Below are 19,888 nucleotides of genomic sequence, written 5' to 3' on the forward strand. Positions count from 1 at the left end.
GCCATTCACATAAGAGATGGACTCAATGATCCTCACTGAGTTGGTCCCTTCCAACTCAAAATGTTTTGTGATTCTGCTCAGGGAAGCAGTCCTGGATAACTTGAGAAATGATTCTGTTGGTTGAAGGCTGCCCATTTGACCAAATAGAATTACTGATTAGTGGGGGGGGGGAAAAAACCCTAGAAATTCAACAGTAGTCAAATTCAACAGGAGGGAATATGGTTAATAGAAATGGACTTGCCGTGTAGGACAGGTGCATCACTGTCTTGAGGTTTGGGGGTTTTGCCTTGCCTGGTGTTTTATAACCTGAAGCTCAGCTGAGAAACTGTCCATGTTGGCCTTTGTCCTGTTTATTGACAAATACGTGCTATTGGCTACTGCTGAGGACACCAAGTCCACTTGACCCAGATGAGATTCAGTGCCAAATGGACATTTAGGTGTGATCCAGCATTCTGTCCAGAAAAGTGCACACTAAACCACTCTGCACAAAGGTTCTTGTAGTAGCTTGGGCAACCAGATGTTGGGAGCATAATTCTTTGGAACAAGTCTACAAGCCTGATTCATTTGAGCCTGTAACAGGCATGTACTTTTACAGAGTGAAGTATAAAGAGGTAACCTTTTGAAAATACAACTTCAAAGTTATATTCTTGGATTATAACTTAAGGAAGGGGCACTCATGAGATGGACTTGCCTTTGGCTGATGTGCTGACCAGACAGGGTGCCTCGTACCATGTACCTCCTCACCTCGGGGAACCACACCTCTCTAATGGCCAAGTAACTTCTTCCCCAGCATCACCCTGGCCCTTCACTGGCTTGCCCTGGAAGCACAAGGTAAGGTCCAGCCAAGGGGCTGCCCTGCCCATCCTGCCACCTGTGCGTGGGCTTGCCTCACGTGGTGATGTGCAGCGGAACACAACCAGGGCTGCCTGGGGCTGGACAGATTTTATTTCCAGGCAGGAAATGCTGTCAGGGCAAATTATGAGGAAATCTTCCAGCAGCCTCATTTAAGTCTTGAATCTTGGCTAAGTTCATCTCTTCACATGGCGGTAGAAGAGCACATACGACGGGGCAGTTTGGCTCACAGGCCTGCCCTTGGAGGTCAGTGCGGCAGCTCACACGGGCACACCAGGTCTGGTGCCACGGCGGGAGGTCTGGGTGGGTACGGAGGAGCAGTGTCTGGCTGATACCTGGCAGCCTGGGCACAGTGAGGGACCTTTCTTCCCCCTTTCTTCCTCTGTGGTACTTTTCTTGAAGATCTGACCGTGGTTAAAGGGAGAGATTAGTGGGCAGGAAGTGCCTGAGAAGACAGAGAGATTAAAACTGTTGCTGTAATTTTGGTTTGGGAGCACACAAGAAATATTCTAGCTGACAGCCACCAGCGCTGCATATGAGGTAGCTGTTTTCTGTCAGGCTTGTCTACTCTCAGCACCAACATGGGTTTTCATCTGTTTTTAAATTAATGTTAATTACAAGTTATTAATACTTTTTTAAACAGCAAAATGCAGCTGAAAACAATTACCCCTAATTGCTAATTTGTGTATGTACACCCAAAATGGCAATCTCTTCATCTGAACACCCAGTTCTCACTGGAGTCAGTCAGTATGGTTTTGCTTCCATTTTTTACTTCAGTTTTGGATTGTATGATAGTCTTTCTTTTTAATGGTGTCGCTGAAAGTTACAAGATCTCACAAGTTCTGTGATCTTCTGCAAAGTGTGATCTTGTTAACTCATAAGGAGGCCTCACTAAAGAGATGTTCTTTGGTTTCAGAAGAATGCTTAAATCACAGGCACTGGCACTGGGAATGAATCAGTTCTTGCAAGTTGTGCATAACATGCACTTGAATTTGTGCTGGGTCTCAATTTCATCTGTGAACATCATTTTCAGAAGCTAAAGGCCACAAAGGCAGCTTGTGCTGATAAATCTGTGGTACAGTTCAATGTTGACCTTTGCAATCCCAGATCTCAGATGGCTTTGGACTTTAAAAATTTAATTCAGCGATACCATGGCTTCTCTTTCCGTCTGCGTATTTTCATCCTTGCCAATGTAGGAAAGATTCAAAGCTGCCAAATTCTGCCAGTGGGAAATGGCCTTTCTGGTACTGCAGTCACAATCTGGTGGAACAGATTGTTAGATGGGTTGAAATCTGCTGGGATCACCTTCAGCTGGATTCCAGGATATCAAAGGGCTGACATCCAGCTGGCACCATGCAGTGAGCAGCGTACTCTGCTGGAGTCCACGTTGCTCGACATTTTGATCAGCACAGAGTGTGCCTCCCTCAAATGTGTAAACAACACTAAATTAGGGGTAGCAACAGCAAATGAGAGAACCTAAATCCACAGGGATAAACTTGGTGACTAGGCCAAGGTGGAGCTTATGGAGTTCAGAAAGCAAAACGGTCTGCACCTTGGCGAGACCAACCCCTTGCAGTGGCAGAGGCTGGGAAGCAGTTGTGTGCTTGTGGTCCAGCTGATATGGACATGGCTGTTGATATGGACGTGAGTGCCAAAAGGTGCCAGTAACTTTCAGCTAGTTTTCAACTTCTGAAAGTTGAAAACAACCCAATGATGCACCTTGACTGTGAATAAGTGAAGCCATTTTCTCGGTTACATTGGGAAGGTCATTGCCTTCTGTGTTTCAGTGTTAGTCATGGCCAATCTTCTCCAAGGAGCGATCATACTGCAATTGACCTTTACTGGCTGTGGAAGGGCACTTGCCTGAGAGATGGTGCATTCCTGAACACTTGTGTTTGTCTGAGCACTTGCATTTGTCTGTGTTTTTATCCTAAAGTTTTACTTGAAATGTGCCTGTTTGCACTTCCGTAGAAGACCTGAAAAAAGTTGAATATTCTAAGGCAGGAAAAATGTTATTGGGTATTGACCAATCATTAAAACAATGATTTTTCTTTGTTTAAAATAGTCCCGTTTTTAAAAACAACTGAAGGAGGAAATAAAGTGATTTTTATGCCACCTATTCTTAGTGTTACAGAACTTCCTGCCCTTTTTGGAAGATATGCAGTGCTGCAAGTGCTCAAGAATTTCTTTCCAGAAGCCAAGACCTGCAGCTGAGTCCTGTGCCCACTGCCCTTTGGGCCCACAGCCAGCAAATCCCAACTGCAATGTGGTTGTTCCTTGGAGAATATTCGCTGTGACTGATGCTGAAACACTTCATCCTACAGTAGTGAGGACTCCCAAGTGGAAGTAGAGAGGACTCTGCCATGATCAGCCTTCAGGTGTTTTAGTTCTGTTTAGCAAGCTGAGTATTCAAAGGGACTTTGTCATCAAAAGTTGTTCTCTTATTTTTCTTGTTTTTACATCCTTACCTCAAATGTTAGATCCACCTCTTGGCCTGAGGTATATCCATAGTACTTTTCCTGCACTAATAAGGGTAAGAGGACTTCTGACTGTGCCACTGGCACTACAGAGCTGTCAGGCTGTTAAGGAGGAAAAATGCAGCTGCCAGCTCTACTACAGACATCACACGTGTCTGCAGGCAGCACAGCCAGCCTCCACTGCAGGGCTGTAACACAGACATATCTGGACTGGAGAAGCATTTGTTGCACCTCCCATCCTCCGTGGGTAGGTGTGGATCATGCCATGTGTGCCCAGTCCATCCCACTGTTCACAGCATAGCTGGCAGCACCAAGCCCCCTTGGAGAAGCTGCCAGGGACATCAGCTAGCTGCAAGCTTTACAGCTTTGCTTAGAGCAGGGATTTTAATAGGCTTCACCTATGGAAAATGATTTTTCAGCCATGGTCTATATTTAACTAGCTTCTGTTTGTGCAGCATTAAGTCACTGGAACAAGATGAGTTTGTTTCATTTCCACTGATATGGCATCTTGCATCTTGCCAGTCAAATCCCACATCTGAGCCCAGCTCTTTTTTAACCATGTGGCACATTTCATCCGGGACCAGCTTGTTAAATTAAACTGGAAAGGTGGGGATCTTCATCTGCCTGTGATGTGCCACCAGCACGGTGAAAACAAGACAGTTGTGCGAGTCCTGCAGAAGGTAGGGATGCCTGTGTGATGAACACATTCCCCAGCTGAGAGCCAGAGTGTCTCAGGATCAGTGGGTGTGTGCTCTGCATGTCAGACCTCTGCTGCCAGCCTGCTCTGCATATGTCCAAGGGACCTTTGACTTGTCTGAGCTCTTTCTTATATATGAAAGTCTGGATCTGCTGGATGTTCTTCTGCCCTTCACTAAAGATTTAGTTCCGGTGAAGAATACCTGCTGCCTTTTAATTATTCATTCCTTCAGCTATGAAATAACCAACAGAGAGGATCCTTTTATGGTGAGCTGGATTTAAAAGGTAGCAGCTCCTTGTGATTCTGATATTTAATGCATGAGCGAGGACTGAATGCTGCTATCAGGCCTCCTGAGATGGTGCATCAGCTGCTGCCTTTGGGCAGCATAATGCAGAGATGCCTGAGGGGTGTTGTGTTCATTTTGTGCTGGCCTGGAATGTTATAGCTGAAATGACTAGGTATGTGTATTGCTCCCCTAACCACAGCTATCACAGAGCAGCATCAGAAATGGGTTATGGTTGCTCTGGTTTTCCAAATTGTTGTCTGATAAGAAAAGGAACTACCTCTATAGAGCTGCATTACTTTATCAGCTGTGAGATGGAAAGAATGAACAGGGAAGGGAAGAGAAAGAGATAACCATGTGCCAAGATTACAGCCAAGATCAAAGACTGAATGGGGAAATCAGCACCAGCAAAACAGAAAGGTAGGAATGATAAATGCAAAGCAGGCAAGGAGGAAAATAGTTATTGATCCTTATGTCTCCAACCACTTGTGCAAAACAAAGTCCTCCATTTGCAGCATTGGGAGTAGGATTGGGACGAGCAGCTAACAAAATGTGTAATTTAAATGTTGTAAATCAACAGTATGTGTACTTTTTTCTATGGCTTATCACTGGATTGGTAAAGGTAAGTATTAGGGAGAGAGAAACTGAAGAAACTCTTAAGATAAGGACTTTTCTTGTAGTGCAGACCCTGCAAATGCACAGGAGAGAATGGACAGTCAACCTGTTGACAGACATTACACATACCTACTTTTTATCACAGGTCTGTGTTACCTTTTTGAATGCTTTTAAAAACCTCAAGAATTTAAAGGTTTAGTCAGCTGGTTTTTTCATAGACACGCCATCAAAATGCTAGTTCTCATCCTGAGACCTTACAAAGTGCTTATGGACAGTAGGGAGACTGGGGCATGAAGCATGTTTGCTTCTCTCATGTTGGTGGCATACGTCAGTAATCCTTTGCTTTAACTACCAAATTGCAACTGTTTCTGAAAATGCAACCATTGTATGCAGCCACTGGATAACCGGGTATTTTGTTAGACATGAAATAATATTCCCTTCTGTATGAGGACTCATGTTTTGTTTATGAAGTGTCTCCAGTCTGGACAGCAGCAAAAATCTGTGTGATGTATGTGTGACTCAAGAGACTAAATAAAATGGCTCAAGGGCTGTTAAGACATACTTTAACATACAGTTTAAATAGAAATAAGCCAGTGCTGCTGCCAAGACAGGCAGAGCTATAACACACCCTTTTCCCCCTTGGCTCATACCGGCACAAGTGTTTGTGTGACTGTGCAGTGAATTGGATCGAGTGACCAAGTTAAAATAAACCCTTTTGTCCACCAGGTTAACTTTAGCTGGCATCAAATCCTGCATCTGGTTTCCCATGGAATTACAGAAGGATTTAGGCAGCTCTTCCCTATCGCCCCCTCCCAGCCATTTGAGTCTGTGAGCTGATGGAGAACATTAGGCAAATCTTTGCACAAGAGCTGTCTGCATGCTCTCATTGGGTATGTAAACTGTGAATCTGTGATAAAGGGAAAAACAGATATGGCACTACACGTCATGTTTAGTCATGTAGCACCAAAGGATGAAGAAGAAAGCACATAGTCATTCGGGGTCTTTTCTACCTGATGGGGTATTGCAGACTTGTATCTCTGTCATGAGATACATGTTATGTGGCTGATGAAGCCTGCTGTAGGTACACATTTCTCCATTTCTGCTTTTGATTGCTTCCTAGCATGGAGATTTAAATCCAACTGCATGAACGTTTCTAAGTTAAAGAAGTAGTAATATTTTAGTTACAACCTCTGTTTTCAAGAATAGGCTATAACAAATTACATGATTGAGTTATAAACATATTCAAATATGACAGTCACAGTAAAAGTAGCAAACAAAACTTATTTTTTTTCTTTTGATGACAGTGAGAATATCCATTCCCTTGCAAATAAGCTCTGATCCAGGCATTCCACAGCCACCCTATTTATAGACATAAGGGCTTTAGTTCGCTTCCAGACCCTCATGGGGAAGGAATTGAGGGCAAAATGAGACAGGCAGAATCTGCTCTTCTTGCTGTGCATTCAGGTGCCCTCAGTGGGTGTCAAAGGAAGTCTGAGGCTCTCTCCTGGGCTGGATTGCAAGTGGCTGTGCTAAAATACAAGATAAGCCGAGAAGAGACTTGTCATTGAGTGTTTCCCTCCTTTTGGTGAGTGCCAGGATGCAATGCACAGGCTGATGGGTGACAACCTAACTCAGGAGAGAAGTGTATCCTACTGCCCCAGCTCATTAAAACCAGGAGTTACTTTAACACTACCTCACCCATTGCTGTTAATAGATTATGTGTTGTTACTGTACAATGGAACAATGCAGAGGTAACTGAGATCACACATGGGCTCACATTTGCTTCTCTGCTGCATTTGCCAGAATGTGCAATGAAGAGTTTCACAGCTCTGCACTGACCTCCTGGCTGCAGAACACCAGACAGTAAGTGATGTGATCCAACACTTGGAGATACGAAGTTAACTTCCAACTTTTTTCTTACATAAAAAAGCTTCTAAGTTAAAATTATATTAGTTTGGCGTTTTGTATGATGTGGGTTTTAAAAAAAAAATTGGTTCCAACAAGCTTTAGGATGGATTTACTGTACTGTTGAACTACAGTGTTGTTCTTTGCTGCTTATGTTATTAAGTTATTATGTTTATCTCTGAAGATAATGAAAATGAGCTAAAAATTTTCTTTGCTTTGCAAAGTTTTTAGGAGACAAACACTTGGCTAGGGAAAACAGCCTCAACCCAGCATTAAGAGTACCTTTTTGAATGATTTTCTGGGAAAATTACATAACCTACACTCAGGATCCAAGCTGCCGTGGGGAATAGAGAAATTGAATGCATATGGGGAAAATGATAGTGTCTCTAATTGTGTTTCTTGTCATGAGAACATCAATAAATGTTTTAAAATGACATTTTTTGAAAGGGTAGGAGTGCATGTTTCTGAAAGCTTTAAGCAAGTATTTCAGCTTTTTCAGAACGCAGCATAAAAGCTAAACTGACAAAGGAATAGAAGATGGTGAAAGTAATCCTATTTAAAACAATTAAATAAACACATCCTGAAAACACTGGCAACTTACTAAAGAAATACCCAGTGAGTAATTTCAATGGTTTGCTAAGCAACAGGTACACTGCTTGGGCTCCTAACGTGTAGGTGACCTGAAATCTTCAAATAATGCTTTTGGCTCCAGAGGTGCATCAGGATATCTGCCCCTTCCTGTGAGCACCAGCAGTCTCCCAGTGGCACCTCCTTATCCTTTGCCTGCCTCTGTGCCAGGAGAGGAGTCTCAGGTGTCTCTCTGCAGATGTGGCTGCAGGTCTTATATCCTAGTCACAGTTTAAGGATATTTTGCACATAATAGTATTAGATTTGGGGATTTGTAATGAAAAAGTTCATTCTGATATGTGGAGAGTGAACTAGTTTAAAAAGTCATTGATCTAATGGGTTATGATTCAGTAAAACTCAGTACACTTTGCATTTTCAAAAAACAATTGACATCTCAGTGTAACTTTAACCAAAACTTACAGAAGCTTAATGCTTCAGTGAATTGAGTTGGATAGTCATCTTTAGAGCTACAAAAATATCTGAGATGCTGACATTACTTGAAAGATAAAATCTACAGACTGATATTTACTTAATAATGTGCATAAATCCTTCCTTTTCTTTCTTACTTCCTTTCACCCAGAATCATTTTGGCATGGAAAGTGTTATTTTCCATCACACCGCAGTTGCATAGTTCTTTTTGATGTATCACACTTGCACACTTCCCACAAGCTCTGAGCTGCTGATTAATCTTATTAAGGGGTTGTACCCAAATTATGCAACAGGAGTCACTGGGCCTTTTGGAAATCCTAACAAATAACATTTAGTCAGCTGAGGAACACTGTGCTTATTGATGGGAGTTATGCTTTTAAAAGTGGCCCGCACAGCTGTTTCCTAATCGTTGAAAGCATTTAAACTGAAAGCAGTTTAAAATATAATGATGCTTCTGTAGAGGAACCTTTCATGTCCCTGAATTATTTACAATATTGGTCTGCTGTGCTTGCTTTTCCATCTGCCTTTCATAGGCATGAAGAAAAGATGAAAGTGCCTGTGATTTGCACCTACATTTTTTCCTTGCTACTCAAAATGTTCCTACTGAAGGTCAAATTATGAAACCTGGAGAAGAGACAGATGTAGCGTGTTTATGAGGAAACACAAGAACTGCTCAAAAGCATCAGGAAGCAATTTGCATTCAAAATTGAGGAAGAAAGGTTACAGAGGGGAGTAATTTGGAGAGCCCCACAAGAGTCTGTGCCCACCTTGTGAGACACAAGACAATCTGGTCTTGGAATTAGCTGAGGTGTTTCTGAAACCAGCTTTTTCTCATCTTTCCTGAAACATTATATTTTCTGGTACTTGGTAAGTGTAATAGAATCAAATAATCAATTTAACAAGTAAAGAACAGAGTAGTAAAGCAAAGTAACAATAACTAGAAGAGCTGTGCATCCAGCAGAAAACTGCCTGGAAAAAGGGGCTCCTTGGCAAATAATGCTTGCTTGCATCTGGAAACAATACAGAGCCTGAGTGTGGAGAGGACCATAGGAAAAAAAAAAAGTAGTTAAAAAAATCTTACTTAATATTATTGTCTAGTGGTAGAATGGGGGAGCAAATGACAAACTAGTGAATCTGCAGGATTTATTTCTGCTGTTCAAAGTACATGCAGCATCAATTTTTAATTGGATAGAGTGTACTTTTTGAGGAGAGAGAAGTATGCGTTTTTGTTTTTTTTTTTTACCTGACTCAAGAAGCAGAAGGAGGATGGATGGTGGGATAATCTGTGGAACATGTGACTCCATATCCCAGGAAAAATTGAAATTCAGCCCTAGAGAAATGCCTGTAAATTGCAAAGGCAGACAAACTCTTCAGGGAAAGGATAAAATAATACCAGCCACTAGTGTGGAAAAAGCTTCCAGGCTGCAATTAAAGGAGCTCGAAGAGATTAACAAAGACAGAAAAAGTAGCATCTTATCCAGTGTGCGTATGTTGGACATTGGCACGCGGAGCACGGAGTGAAACCCGTCCTCGCAGGCTGGGGCAAAGGCGGAGGTGAGGAGGGCGGTTCCCCCGTGGCCCAGGCTGGCAGAGGTGCCGTGGGCAGCCCTGGTGCCTGCTGCGGGGAGCCGGGCTCGGGGCAGGGTGCCATTGCTGCTCCGGCCGCTCTGCCGCCGCACCCCGGCACCCCCCGGCGCGGCCCGGCCGCCGTGACCGCACGGGGGACGCAGCGGAGGGGCGTCGTTTCGACAGAACTGGGTTAGCTGTGAGCGCCTCTGCCCCTCTGAGGAGAATTGGCAGGAGGGCACAGATCTGGGACGGCGATGCGGGCCGCTGACAGGAGCCGTGCGGAGCACAAGGACGTGCACACGCGGACGGGCACCCAGAGGACGTGCGGGTTTGAATTAGGCCTCGCTGGGCCTGTAACTTCCTCAGGAGGAAGGAACTCCTTTTTTCTCTAAAGCAGCAGAGTAGAGGGCAAAAATGATCTGTTTCCAAGGACTGATATACCCGATACTACTCATACCACCAACTCCATTCGGGCCGGAGGGTTTCACTGGAATGAGCGTTCGCCCAAAAGGAGCATACTCGTGTGCAGAGCTAGCTAGAACACCTGTGAACCTCTTCAGTACAGACAACTGCAGACAGTGTAACTTGGTTTCAGGGACATTTTTGTACAATTTCAAGCAAGAACCGGGCACTTAAAGGTAAAGCATGAGTTTGTGTTTCCAAACTGAAGGCAAAAATTCAGGTGTGCCCTAATTGGCCATCAACTTCTCATTGATCCATGTTGCAACTTGGGAAACTATAAACTTTTTAAAGAAAGGTCTTCTCCAAAAGTGGATTGCTGACAGCATTCCTTAATGCAAAACAATTCTACCTTCTCACCTCTATATCTGAAGTGAATACAAAGTCTCCAAGCCATAAGAAACTGCTGATGAGTGTGTCCAGACCAGTGCAAATCATCTGATATTTGAGGACTGCAGTGTGAGAAGTTCCTGCCCAGGAACTGCAAGGGGTGGCAGACAGACTGAAGGGATTGTGTCCTTGAGAGTGCAGCACAGGTGGCTTTGTGGGAAAAGTGCTTGGATATGCACCTTGTGCATAGGTCATGAGTAGTCACAGCACTTGGGGACTGAGCTGCTTCCTCAGTAAGAACACAGAGTCCTTTTTGATAACTGTGGTATTCTCTTTTGCTCCAAGCGCAATTTCTGAAAAAAATACCAGTTAAGAAACACCTTTTTTTTTTTTTTTTCCCCTCTCAGAAAAGAACAGAGGCAGCAATGAGACACTTCAAATTGAAAGAACATTCTCATATATCACCATACCTACAGAATTTATCGGAGTCAAATTCTTTGCTTAAAATTTTTTCTTTTTGTCTTTGACTTTTAACTTCTCTGCCCAGAGCTTATTCCAAAAGTGCCAGGATGCTCTCACAGGCTAAAAGCAAGAACAGTAGGTGCTGACATGCCTGGAAGCAGCAGATTTCTTAACAAACACTCACTTGATGTTGTAGCATTTCCTTTTTAGAGCAAGTAAATACAATGGTGACCTTGTCTGTCAAGCAGTTGCAGTGTTAGGAAAACCTTTAATAGTAGCATTTTCCATATCCCCAGCCACTCAGCAAACCTGCTTCACTACAAAAAGCTCTCCTGATGAAGGGAGGGAAAGAAGTGGGGTGTTCATAGAGCCTAGTCAGCTCAGGGGAAAAGCAGGCACAGCCCTGGGCAAAGCAGGCAGAAGTGTCATTTTCTGATCTCCAGGAAGGAATTAGGGGTCAGGCTAAGATAAACAGATCTACAAGGGGATGGAGAAATAAATCTCCAGAGGATGCTGGCATCAGTGAAATAGTGCTCACTATGCAGGCAAGAGAAAGTAACTGCTCTTTGCTTCTTGTCCACATTGAACAGACTGCTTCTGGTTTAAAAATATTCTCTGTGGTGACCTATTTGAGAATAGTTTTGTGTTACTTTCCTGACTTTATTTCTGGCTTTTGATTTCCCGTAGAGATCTGGAGCCTGATGGATTAGACCTGTTTCTGGGAGTAATTGTGGCAGTAAGGAAGGGCCCCGTATCTGGAATGTGCTTTCCTTGGCAAGCACTGGGTGGTGGCAAACTTCAGGGTGTGACAGGAGACCTATTTATTTACTTTGGTTCTTGTGCATACTGTAGGGGTTTTTCTGTGTGTCCAGCTTGGGATGACAGTACTTGTGTCCCACCCAGGGGCTCTGTGATAGCGACACTGTCTTAGACATGCACTGCAGAAATTTTTCATGGCTGTTTTTTTAAGAGACAGCTGGTTTAACAAGGCCAGCTGTTTCATAAATAGGTTAGTACATTTTAAATTAACAAAGTAATTTGTTAAAATAGTCGACTTTAATAAGGTGTGTTAGTTTTAACCAGTAAAAGTGAGTGAAAGGCAATTGGAGCAGGAAGCCAAAAGGGTTGTTTTATCCAGGTCCTTCCTTCTCCCTGATTTTTTTAAAATATTTCAGTCCATCTAAGGGTCAAACAATTCAAGGTCATGCAAAGAAGATTGTAAATTGATGTCAGGTATCATAACGATCATCTACTTACCTGCAGTGGTGGAAGTCCTAGTGCAGACTGGTCAGTCTACACTAGTAGAAATAGTGAAAAGGAAAACCACACCCAAGCCTCCTGCCTTGCCACTGCTATACAAGCATGAAAAAGCAAAGATTTCTCACTTTTTCTCTATGTCCCAGGGCCTTTTATCCAAAGTGGTCTTTTGCTTCAGCCTAGAACATGTCAGCATGCCTTCAGCCCAGGTTCTCTCTGGCCTGTCCACTGCAGTTCCTGGTAGGAGAATGTGCTGGAGGCATGTACTCACACAAAGGTCTGCCCAGCCAAATATCTCTCTCTCTGTGACAATGCCAAAGGGGGTACCTAGTTAGTATAAGAAAAGGGCAAGAGTTTTCACAATTTCCTCATCCAGTCTGCAACCATTTGCAAAACAGGGACTTCCAGAGCCAGGAAGGAATATGCTGGTGAACAACATGGGTGAATTTTCCTTCCGTGACTGTGCCTCCCCTTAAGCTCTCACTAAATGTGTTGAATCCTTGGTGTCTGACTGAGGATTTCAACAGTGCAACTATGTGAAGAGGTAATTCCCTCTAGTTTTGTTTTTAAACCTGTGCCCTGGTGTTTTCATTTGATGTTCCTTAGTTCTTTTGCTGGGAAAGACAGCAAATTAGTCTCTCAGTGCCACTCATGAGACATCTCACACAAAGAGAAAAAAAATATTCTGTCAAATCCCAAGTTGTCATTTCATCAGATCATGTAATCTTACTCTTGCCAGCACTCTTGCATCAAAAGACAAAAGAATTGTTTGTCACCAAAAATATCCATCTGCCAGGTAAGCAGTCACAAGAGATTAGCATGATGTGTTCCAGCACCTCTCTTCTGGTAAAGCATGAAGATAACAGGGCAAAGGCTGGTATCACCCACTGACTTTTTTTCAGAGCCAGCTCTTCCTAGGCAGAGACACAAGACAGCAATTACACTCTGCCAAACCCACTGCAGCTTGGAGAGCTTGTTAGGAAACATGCCAGGACCAGCACTGCCTCCTAGTTGTAGGTGGATATTGGCAAGAAGTTCAATGCAGGGCAACCAGAAGGAGTGCTGGAAATATGCAGCTCCCTCTTCTTGCACTCTAGAAGTGAAATATTCACCAGCATTTATACTTTATCCATGAGGAAGCTGGGACTAATGCTTGCATTAGTGCCTGGGTAAGGAGGGAAACCACACACCGTGGTAACTTCACAGATTTCCTCTGCTGGTTCCCAGGAGCTCAGAAATGTGTCATTCATCATAGCTCAACTGGTACAGCTCTGGATCTTGCTTCTAGAAGTGATAGGTGCCAGGCATGATATGAAGGATACAGTCCCTTTCCTGGAATGCCTCTGGTACCTGGCTGAGCACCAGCTGTCTCAGACTTGCAAAGTAATTAGTAGTGCATCTCTATTTTGATGCCAGAGGTTAAAAATGTTCTAGGGCTACTGCTGAAGTATGGGATGATGACTTGCATGCATTGACTTTTGGAAGTAACTCGAACCACAGGTTAGGTTTGTTACATAATGTTGTTACATTATTAAAAATGGGTGGATCCTGAGAAATTGTGGGATTTGACTAGAGTGGGCAAGTTTCAGGGATACTAACTCAGCACTGATTAGCCCATCTCTGTACTTGAAGAACAAACTGTTAGTACAAGATGTGAGTGGAGCAACTGTATTTAGAAACATGTTTCCAGGGAAACATTAGTTTCCCTGGAAGACAACCCTGAGACATGAAATTTTATGTGACTCTTGGGACAAATGTTAAGTTTGAAGACTTTTTTTTTTTCCCTTACTTTTTATAGCAAGTACATTCTGCTCCAAATCCATTCGTTTCAAACCTGTATGGTAAAACCTATTTTAACTGTGGAGTACAGTATCTCAGTGGATTTCATTAAAAAAAGGGCCCACACAAGCTGCATTCCAAAGATCCATCTCTTGCATAGCAACTCAAATCAAATCAAATCAATGCTTTCTAAGCATACTGGCCTAACATGCAAAGTGTGATTTAAAAGAGCAAGGCTTGAGATGTAACTTGGCTTCTTGTATGACATCAGACAAATCAATCAAATGTACCTCGTTTGTAAAATCAGTATAGTGATAGTTTCTTAGCTTTGACCCTGAAATTGCATGGATCAATTTTATAAGTGTCTAAAAATCCAGAGGAAAAGGGTCAGTTTATACCAGCAAAAGTTTTTTCTTTGACTGGCAATTCCTTCTGAAACCAGATGATTTCATCTCTTAACCCCTTGGTAGCTTCCTTACCAGCAAAGTTCTCCAGAAGACTGCTGTATCTCACTTAGTGAGCAAAGTTTATGTTCTTTATGCAAGATCTCTGTTGAAACTGTAAATACTATGAACTTGTCTAAGTACTTTTTGTCATTATTTTGTAAATTTTAATCTGTTCATAAACTCAAAGTTTTTATTTCTCTGCATGTTGTCTTTGACAAAAATATGTCCTTTGCTATATAATTGTACTTCTATACCTGATTGTATCCATTTTTTTAAATGAGAGAGTTGTCTGAAAGTGTCTAAGTGGAAGGATTTATATAATTAAGCTTTGAAATCCTATGTTTCATGTCAGAGAAGTAAATCGATTGATTATTGCTTTTCCAGCTGAGACATTTGGGCCAATGCTAGAATTTGTAAAAGTCACCAGTTATCTCCATTTTTAATTTTCTGTCCAAGGTAGGAGAGGCAGATGAGATTTGTCTTGGGAATCTGAATGACTCATGATCCTTTCTTCTCATCTGTTAATGTCAAAGTGTCTTTATTTGCTTACATATGTGAGGTTTAATATGACCATCCTGCAAAAAAACAGCTATAAACTTAAACCTTTTCAATGTTGAAAGAACAGAGTAAGTATTATTCATTATTTTATTTATAATGAAATGATCTACAGATTAAATCTGTTTGTTTTAGCAGACAAATCAAAGCTAAATTCTAAATCCTGATGCCTATCTTGAGCTGTGGGTGCTGTCAAGGAAGAGCCTCAGTGGGACTCAGCTGTGCCCAGAATGCTGCAGGATGTGAGATGAGTGAGGAATGAAGGCTCTGCAGACCTTAAAGAGGTGTGCAGCATGTTGTGGTGTCATAGCATCAAATCCTGATTAAATTATGTGCTTAGGGATTTCTGAGAAGCTTTTTGTACTTAATTGCCAGCCACGTGTTTCATCTGGCATGGAATTGTAAGTAATTACGTTGCTGTCTTTGGTCCATACATACTTTCTTTTCTTTTTTCAACTGCTGATCTCCAGCAGAGCAGCAAAGCCCTCTTCTGACAATGTCTCTCCACTTAGAGGATTCCCACCTACTCTGCACACACCACAGAAAATGAAGACTGTTCATGTTATTGCTGTTGCTGACCATTTGAAAACAAACAAAAAGTGAAATTACTTGTCTGTCAGCCAGACACAGCTGTAGGCAACAGTGTGAGCTGACTGGCAGTAAAGCAACATGAAGCAAAGTTATTTTTCAATCAAGTTAGGCTTTACCCTATTAATCCACTGAAGCTGCAAAGGCAGTTTTCAGTAGACTTGTCACTTTATTAAATGGGAGCTAAAGCCAAAGGAAATCCATTTAAGAAAGAAAAGTTAAACAATGTAATTCTGCAGCTGTAGAAATAAATGGAAATAGAGAAGGTATATTTTCAAAGCCATTCTTTCACCGAAATTGCAGTCATAATTATTAATGGAAAAAATAAACTAAAGGGTAACCATGAAAAGTCTCTCTGAAGTTGCACTAAAACAAAATTCCCATCCTGACTTTTCTGGTGACTTTCTTAAGAACGTCACGTTGGTGAGCGAGGGAAGAATGGCCTGCTGATGAAATTCAGTTGTAACATTTTCTCCCCTGTTACTTCCAGTATCAGTAACTTCCAAGGTTAGTAGATAAAAAGTGTTTCTGTCTTTTCAACTTTACTGCCCTGGGGTCAATATACAGGTGCAAACAAAGCCAGCACAAGTGAGACACACTTGTATCAAGTCCTGTTGGCATTCCTTCCTTGGCTGTACTAATGATGTTATTGATCAGCAGTTTTGGTATTGTTGGATAGATGAATCATGAAAGTCATCTTACAAATTCCTTATTTTATAAACATTAGGGCCTGACTTTGCAGTCAGTGTTTGTGGGTTCAGTTTCAAGTTGGCTTCAAAGTGTGAATGATTACACTGTTACTGATGAGAACCACAGAGCACAAAAATTTACCCGAGGCCTGAAAGGAATTCCCACAGGCATTTAAGATTTTGAGCCTTGTCCTTGACACACTTTACATAGGATTTTTTGATAGAGGTCATACTCTGGTATCCATGACCTTCCTAGTAATATTTTGTAGCAGAATCTAAATGCTGTTTTGCATTGAGAGTAATTTTATTTTTTAAATGATACTTCTGTTTCAAAGTAGCATCTTTTGCTTAAAGACTTGGTGTTTGCCTGTTGCCATGCAAGAGGCTGCAATCAGGTTGTTGCATTCCTGATATTTTTTTTTTTTTTTTTTTTTTTTTTTTTTTTCTCTTTGAAGATTTCATTGTGTTTCCAATCCTTAGGGGACCTGTCTGTATGATCATGTTTTAGTCATGATTAGCCAATTCTCTGATCTGACTTTGCTTGTACTAAGGGTGCTGCAAGTGCTTTGATGGTGCTCATTGCCATGCACACTTCAGGCCTGCCAGAGTCCTTGGAATACTTAATAATGTCTTTCTGTGATCTGAAAATGACACACAATGGGGATATGTGAACTCTGGCTCTCAAAATCCCTGAGACATGTCTCATATTTCTAAAATGCTTCATTTGTTTTAAGTCATTTCATATGCCTGTAAAGAGCAGAAACTCCTCACAAGAGTTAAACTTCTCAAAACCAGGCTCTCAAAACTAAGCAGTTGCTGGATGGCATGAGCCAGGCAAGGCTGCACAGGACCATGACCATCTGCAAAAGGTTCTCAGCTGAAAGCACCATGCAAAGGCAGAATGGTTCTGTCCTGGCTCTAACACAGCTCTGTGAGATGCCTGGGCTCCTTATGAAAGAATCTTGTACAAGTCACATGCAAACAGTCTTCAAACAGCTTTGAAATCTCTAGGTCTGAACATGGACAGGGCCTGAGTGAGGAGATTTTGTCATCCCATTCACCCGCAGTGCCAATGCCTGTGCTTGTACTAGCTCACCTGATCTCAGTGTTAGTGACAGGTCTGCATACAGTGCAGCCTTCCTTATGCTTTTGGTGTTTTTTCCTTTTTACTGGATTGTGCAGCTTCTTATGGGTTGCCATAAGGAACAGGAGTGTGTAGTCCTGACAGCAGCGGTGTCCTTTTCTGCTGTTCATCTGTCCATCCATCCATCCATCCATCCATTGCATTTCCTAAAGCTGAAGAAAAATGGAGGCTAAGGAACTGATTTTTTCCGATTGGACAGCATGCATGTTCCAGCTCTAAAGGTAACTGGAGGCCTAAAGGTGGTGGAGGTATCACCTATTAACCATATCCAGCACATACCAGCATTCCTCTGGGCTGAAATTGGCAGGTGTGCCTGTCAGAGGAAAAAGAGGCAGAACAGAAGCTGACTGATTAGAGCTCTTCTGACTCCTACAGCAGCAGGAATGCTGTCAGCCCTCATGCTCTGCATTATTCCCATTGCACAACGTTCCTGATTTGATATGGCAAATGGATAAAAACCCAGGAGCATACACTAACCAGAATCCTGTTGTTAGAGCTTGGGGTGAGAGATGCAAGGCAGTGCAACTTGGGGAGCAAGAGTGAGCTCATGTGATAGTGTTTGTACATGTAAGTGCTCTTGGCCCAAGGACTGCTGTACACAGTAGGCCAACTCTGTTGCCAAAGTGTGGCTTGACACCCTCCCTTGTGCTGGCCCTCCCTCTCATGCCAAAATGCCTTTATTCCTCTTGCTAGGGACTGTGACGTATATTGGAAGGTCTGCCTTTCTCTGGAATATCGGATTAACTTCTGAGTACAAGCTAATATAGCAAATCAATGGCTTATGTCCCATTTTGAAGTGTATCTCTTAAACACATCTCAGGAGGGATTGTTATGCATGCTGGGCACAGTTCAAAGCAACAAATTACGTGTGCTTTCCATGAGCGTTTTTTGTGGTTTTTTGTTTTTTTTTTTTTTAATTTTATACTTGGCCTTTTGTAAAGATGTGATGATGCCATATGAGCATTGCAGATTGCATAAAAGGAAGGGCTTGTTGCTTGCATGATAATTGGTCCCTGAAGTTCTTGCTGCTCCCATTTTCTTCTTTGTAACAGAAGACACTGCCATATCTTGTCCTCAGTGATGGAAAAGTCTGATAAAGACGATGACAGAGCTGATGATGTTGAAGGTACAGTGTAAATACAGATTACAGATATGTACTAAAAGGGGTTTTGCTTGAAAGAAGAATTTCTTGCTATTGATAATACTGTGCAGAATGTCTCTCTGGTAAACATTGTCTTTGGAAATTCCCATAAAGAACACAGATATTTGCTTGGCATTTAAATCCAAATTGTTTTACATTTGCCTTTCCATCTGAGTGGATGTTCCATGTTGGCTATGAAGGACAGAGTGTGAATTTTTATGGATCCTGCCATGTTATCATTTGAAATTTGGAAAACAGTTGCAAGACAAAAAGCAAGGTAGAGAGGTGGTGGCTGTCCTGGAAGCTACAGGTGACTATTTAATAACAAAGTGAAGAGGTGTGTCAGTGTTGAAGACACATGAAGTGTCTACAGCTCACTGTGCTGTGGTTTTTGATGACATTGGTTTAATGCCATAAAATGGTACTATTTTACTGTTGGATCCTCAGAACAAGAGAGCTCGTATACATGTTGCTCTTCCTTGGGTTTTCATCCCGGCAGATTTGCTCAAACCTGCCTTCAGGCATATAGCTAAAATTGTGGAGCTCCATCAAGAGCATCAATCAGTCACTTGAGGGCTGCATTTCCACATTCTTGGAGACTCAGGAAAAGCTGGGATTCTGAGTGTTACTGAAGGCCTTAATCCAAACCCAGTCCAAGATATCTGATATCTTCTAGTTTTGATTAATTGGTAAGCTGTGCCAATACTATTTCTGAACTACATTCATACATTATGAATGGTCTTAGTTCCTGCTGGAGCAAAGGAAAGACTGCTACTGATTTCAGAAAAATATTTTCTCTGCTCACTTTTCGTAGCTGGATAGCATGACCCAGAATAATACCCAGGACTTGCAGGACTTGCAGCTTACAATTCCCTGTGCTACCTAAAGCAGTGCTCACCAGGGTGCAGAGGGGACCAGGCTTTCTGCTATGCTGCCCATAAAGCCTGTGTTAGTGCTAGAGGGGCCAGGCTTGGGGTCATGTGGGGGGCACTGCGTGATTGACTTTGCTGACCACTCAGAATTCTGCCTGTAACTTCTTCTGTGGCAGGCACCCTTTCTAGAAAAGTAGGAGTAACTCTCTTTAAGCCTCCTAGAATACCTCCCAACAGGTCATTTAAGTCAAATGGCAACTTGTTAGGAGTGTGTACTGGTCACTGCTAGGCTCTTGCATTTTATAAAATGCATCTTAGAAAGTATTTCTACTGTGGTTCAGCCTTTTATCCATTTTAATCTAACTTTGGCAGCCTACAGTCTGCCTTCATCCATTTTTGCATGGTGGTTGCCTTGTGCTACAATACAGCACCTCACATAGTGTAGCTCCCACCTCTTACACTATTTTTGGTTTTCTGTTCCTCTCTGTCCCTCCAAAAGAGTCTTGTACCCTCTACTTCAGATCACATGTCTGGCCCACAATGAACAAAGCATCTACTTATTCCTCCAAAGCCAGAGGATTTTTCTCTAGTTAATATTAATCTCCGTAAATCTCTTCAATCTTTTGCTCTTAGAGTTGCATGTATTTCTGCATGTTTCTAATATTCACCTGAGTACCATGCTCCTCACTCTATTTCTTCTGTGCTGCTTATT

General features: G+C 42.3%; 1 protein-coding gene across 3 annotated transcripts in view; it reads left to right on the forward strand.

Annotated features, from left to right (window-relative positions):
* Nucleotides 1-19,888, forward strand: part of CLMN (calmin) — a 73,006-nt gene that overhangs the window by 21,724 nt on the left and 31,394 nt on the right. Inside the window, exon 1 of one of the 3 annotated variants that reach the window (XM_040067638.1) lies at nucleotides 14,141-14,257. The exons of the other annotated variants lie outside the window; for them this stretch is intronic. The gene's annotated coding sequence lies outside the window, so the exon portion shown is untranslated. Of the gene's footprint in view, nucleotides 1-14,140; nucleotides 14,258-19,888 lie in introns of those variants that run through there. 3 annotated transcript variants of the gene reach the window in all.

This window comes from Hirundo rustica, chromosome 6, assembly GCF_015227805.2.
Source record: "Hirundo rustica isolate bHirRus1 chromosome 6, bHirRus1.pri.v3, whole genome shotgun sequence".
NCBI lineage: Eukaryota > Metazoa > Chordata > Aves > Passeriformes > Hirundinidae > Hirundo > Hirundo rustica.